The following is a 5,272-nucleotide window of genomic DNA, read 5'->3' as shown; positions in this document are numbered from 1 at the left end:
CCATGAAGAGCTATTATTAGCTCCATTTTATAGATGAGAAAACTGAGACTGGAACAGTTAGTAAGTTTACACAGCGAGTAAACAGCAATGCCTGGGTCTGACCCCAGGCAAATCTGACTCCAAAGCCCGAACTTGACTGTGGTGCCAGACTGCATGGCGGAGAACGGGCTGGGGCATGCCAGCCTAGCCCAGGGTTGGAAGGGAGACATGCGGGCTTCTGCTTCCTGTTTGGGTTTGGGACTCCTTGCTTTACCCGTAGGCCTTCCTCAGAAAATGTGCAGACATTAGATATTTTCAAATTTCTGCAAATTGGATCAAACCTCCAAACTCAGCGCTGGAAGGAATCTTGCGGGTGTTCTTTTGTAAAATGAATGACTACAACCTTTGTGTAAACCCGGGTTGTTTAAAGGAGGACACACCTGCAACTAGCTTGGTCTTTTTTATCTGTCGCTGTCTCTTGATCTCTCTCCGTTCCCATGTGCTCCACTCTCCATCACTCGGAGGCAGCATGAGTCACCACCCAGAATCCCTGATGGGCGGGCTGCTCAGCTCTGCTATACCAGGGACAGCTGTGACCATTGGGATGCAGACGGACCTGCTGCTGACCATTGGGTGGGTCTGCTCAGGCCTGAGGCTGCTGATGGAACTCTGCCTGGCTCCTGGTGCCCCTTCCTTCCTCACTGCACCAAGTGGGGCATTTTCTAGAGCAGGTCAAGAGGTTGGCCCCTCCCTGGCTGCACCCCCTCCCCCGAGACCCCTCCTCTCCCTTCTCCCTTCTCCCTCCTGGAGGAGGGGGTACCTGGGGGCCTGCAGCCTGGGCCTGATGTCTGCAGGGCTTGGGAGGTGTGTGTGTGGTGGTGGGGGTCTTCTCAACACTTGCCTGGTGTGTCCCCCTAAGGGGTCAGGTGGCTGACTCAGTGGCCTGGGGCCAGTCAGTTGGCTGCAGCCGGACTTGAGTTTAGATGTTGCCCAAGCTCGTCACCACAGCTTGAACGTGCCTGTGTCTCTTGCCTCTCTTGCCTCTGAGCGCCTGCTCCCTGGCTCTCCCTGTGTAGACTGTCCTCCCTCCTCCCACGTCCAATCCAAATGCTCTTCTCTGAATCCCTTCCCCACCTCCCATTAGAAGCACTTCCTCCTCCTGGGTGGCTTGAGTCCTCTTTGTCCTTGTAACCTGTCCGGTGGGGTTACAGTTCCTGCCCGAGCCTGGCTCCCGCGTGGCTCACAGCTCCTTGAGGGTAGAGACCACTTTCCCCAGTTCGGAACCCCACGCTGGCCCCTGGCTTCCCTGTAGGCTCTCATGATGTATTGGATTAAATAGGATTGAATGCAGACCAGCCCCTGTTCCACACACAGCAGAGGGGGCTCCCTTTTCTCCTTGCTGGGCACACTGTATACCTTTGGGTAGGAGACAGAGGCCTTTTAAGCCAGACTGGCTATTGAGAAAATGTGCTAACACAAGGCAAAATGCAGATGCTGAGATTGGGCAACAGCCTCACCCTTAGGGCTCAGAGGCAGTCAGCCCAAAGCAAGCAGGGAGGGGTGAGGTGCTGAGTCAGGAGGGGCAATTAATGGAGCAATAGAGGGCGGACTGTGTTTGGTCCAACATCCGGCTTTAATGGAATTTCAGGCAGTGATGAGGTTGGGATGTGCACTTAGGAACTTTGGGGCTCCTTTGACTTAAACTGCAAAAGCAGCTCCCTACTTCACCCACACCTGAAGCCTGTTGGCCCCGGAGCCTGGTTTTCTGCCCCTTACTGGCCACAGGTCCTGCTGTCCCACGGCCAGAAGCCTGACCCGCCTCTGCCTCTGCCCAGGCCTGGCAGTCTGTGACAAGGGATCAAGGGACCTTGCCCCCGTGGCAGCCGAGGACGTCCCTGCCACATCAGTCACCGGTGCCGTCCCTGTCAGCAGAGACTTCCTGCTCCATCCTAGTCCTGCCTTGGCTGGGGGAACAGGTGTGTAATTCCTGAGTGACACTTGGAGAGCAGCAGGGCCACCCCAGCCTTGCTTTACCCCGACTCCCAGCTGTGGCCTGGGCCGGGAGAGAGGGCTCAGAGTCTCCCCTGATGCTCTGGCCTTGGAAGCAGGTGGCCTGGCAGTTGCTGGGAGAATGAATGCAGGATAAAAACAATAATAGTTAACAGCTGTCACTGTTTATGGAGTCCTTTCTGTGCTCTGGGCCTTGTTCTCGCCTTTTCTACATGTTCTCTCACTTAAGCCCTGTGGTAGCTCTGCAAGGTGGGTTTATTTTGCACATTTCACAATGAGGAACCTGAGTCTCAGGAGAAATGACTTGCCCAAGGTCATACAGTCTAGAGGTGAGGCCGTCTGCCACCCAGGTCTGCGGTGCATAATTTCTGGTGGGAAGCATTGAATGGGGACTTCCTCTGTCTCTGAGCGGACTTGATCCCACACTTTGAAGGACGGAAAACAAGTCTTGGGGGTGGCCACTGTGAGGTCAACCAGGCCAGCCCTTGGCTGTGGCCTCGCCTCCCAGGGGTCAGGGCTGAGAACTCGACAGTTCATTTGGCCCTCCTACCAGCAGGATCTCTGACTTCTCACAGCATCCTTGGGAAGTAGTTATTATGAGGCCCATGATGGGAAGCATGACATACAGGAGAGGGAAGAGTTGGGACCAAAACTTCAGCCTCAGCACCTGCTGCCTCCCCTGCCTTCTCCTGGGCCGGGGTGAGGCTGCCCTGTGGGTGTGGGGCTGACTCAGGCAGGGCAGGTGGGCGGTGGGCGGGCGTTGCAGCTGTGGCTGGTGGGCGCGGCCTGCCTGGTGTCAAGGGCAGGTGACCCAGCAAGTTCTGCCTCTGACGCCTCATTCCAGCCATCCCTCTGCCTCTGATGAGAGCCTCTCACCACCTCAGCTATAATCCTACTGGGGGGCCTTGGGCCCCAGACATGCGGTGATCTGAGAACAAGGACAGCCACTGCCAGCTGGACCTCACCAGGTGAGTCTTGCCGAACAGGTAGCCAGTGCCCTCCAAGGCCCCAGGATGCCCAGGGCGAGGACCTCAGGTGTCCCTCTGCCAACTGGCCTCAGGGGAGGGCTGGGAGGGAGCTTGGGTCTCTGGCAGGGGAAACAAAGCTGAACGTGAGCTCTTGGCCACAGGGAGTGTGTGAGAGCACAGGATATGATGGATGTGGGAAAATTTCCCCTCCCTGAGGTTTGGGGACATTGGGGTGGGAGGACAGTCATAGCTGCCCAGGGCAGAGGTGAGGCTCTTGTCACCCCCGCAGGCCCCAGGGACGTGGCACTCCAGGGCAGCAGTGTGATGGGAGCTCAGGATGGGATGAGATGGCCCCAGAGCTTGAGAGGGACAGGGCCCAGGTGGCTCATAGGAGCTGAGTCAGAAAGCCCTGGATGGGGGGTGGGCCCTGTGGCCCCCGGGCCTGGTCAGTCTCCCAGGAAAGGCCATTCCAGTCAGTACCGGGTCTTGGTAGGCACTTCCCAGGTGAGGACGCCCAATCCCAGATAGAGTGAGGGCCAGGCCTGCAAGAGAGTCCAGCAGGTGGGAACGCAGGTTTATGGGGTGACTCAGGGAGCAAATTAGAACTGCTGCAGTCCCCGGCCAGAGTTCTCTGACTCCCTCCTGCTCCAGCAGCCCAGGACTGTCTCGTACTCACCGGGCAGGGCAGAGAAAATGGAGCAGCCAGCGGTCATGGATGAGAGACGTAGGGGACCATTCAACCCATTTTTTAGAAGGGAAAACAGAGGCCCAGGGAGCAGTAAGGGACATGCCCTCCATCCCTCTCTTCCAGTGTTGGCCCAGCCCAGCCTTTAGCCCCACAGGTCATTTTGGGCTGAGGGAGGTGGTAAAGGCGGCCCATCCTTATCCGGCTGTGACTGGATATGGCCTGGGACCTGCGTGCTGACGATCCTCTCCCAATAGGATGTTTAAGGCCTCCTCAGAGCTTCCTGCCTCTAGGTACCTACACTCCGGGGCACCCCCTGGATGACTTTCCTCTCCCAAGATCGCTCACGTTTAGTGGGGTGGGGCGCGCGGGCAGGGGGAGGAGGCTCTCCCATTTCCAAGCCTCACTGCAGTCTGCAGACAACCAAATCCAGGCACTGCCTCCAGGGGGCTCTTCTGTTTAGGTCAGGATCCCCAGTGGCCCCAGGTCCACCCAGCTGGGCTCTTCTTACAGAAATCACCACCCCGCCCCCCTGCCCCGGCTCCCTGTGACTCTAAGGGAGTTCTCTGAGGGTGGCTCAAGCTGAGAATGGCCCCCGATCACTGCACAGTCACCTCCTGTCCCCACAGCCCTTTCCCCTGCCTACCTCTTTCTCTATGGCCAGCCCACCTCCCCGCTGGCCCCCACGGCAGCCTCGTCCTGGCCTCTGGTCTCCTCCATCCCCCTTGTGCCGTCTCCTGTAGGACCTGGATCCCTCTCACGCCCCCGCTGTCCCCAGGTTCAGCCACAGCTCCTGCTACAGGCCCAACCTCTTCCCAAGCCTCTTACCGCCCACGGGTCCAGCCACACCAGCTCCTTGCCACTCGCCGAACTTTCTTGAGCCCTGGTCTTTGCTCAGGCTGTCGCCTCTGCCTGGACCGCCCTGCCCCCAACAGAAAGCTCGAAGTTCCCCTCAGTCTCCTTGGAAGACATATCAGCTCCTCTTCCCAGTACCTCCCTCCAAGGCCCGCATGGGGTCCAGCCCTCACCGAGCATCCGTAAAGCAGGTCTGGACAGAGGAGGCCGGGGCTCAGCTGCTCCCTCCAGGGGGACAGAGAGCCACATGGCTGGTTTACACTCAGCTTTGGGTGGGGGAGAAAGATGATCAGTGCGTTAGTGGCAGAGAGCGCCAGCGGGGTGAGAAATTTAAAAGCCGGGGCGGCCTGAGGCTGTGTTACTAGGAGCATAGTGTCTAGAGGAAAGGAGGTAACAGTCCTGCTCTGTCGAGGAGAATTCTAAACACAAAACCTGAGAAGGACGTTGAAAAAGCAGAGCTAGATCTCAGGAATCCACCTGGAGGTTGGGGGCGCTGGACAGGATGTCTGGAGAGAGGGCAAGGGCATGGTGATCTCTACCTGGAAGCTCTGCTGGGCTCTCCTAGGACCCATAGGAGCAGGGGTGCTGAAGCAGGGAGCAGGGGGAGCTGTGGGGACAGTCTCCCTGTCCCTGAGAAGGGGCGGTGGCCTGGGAAGGCAGAGTGAGCTCCCCATCCCGGGGGGTATGAGCAGGAGCCATGTGGTGTTACATGGGGGTCTGAAGCTCCTTTCTGTCCCTTCAGCCTGAGCATCTGTGCTGTGGTTGTGTTCCAGCC

The sequence above is a fragment of the Mesoplodon bidens genome, assembly GCF_964165515.1.
Source record: "Mesoplodon bidens genome assembly, chromosome: 19".
NCBI classification, from domain to species: Eukaryota; Metazoa; Chordata; class Mammalia; order Artiodactyla; family Ziphiidae; genus Mesoplodon; species Mesoplodon bidens.
This window is presented reverse-complemented; position numbering follows the sequence as displayed.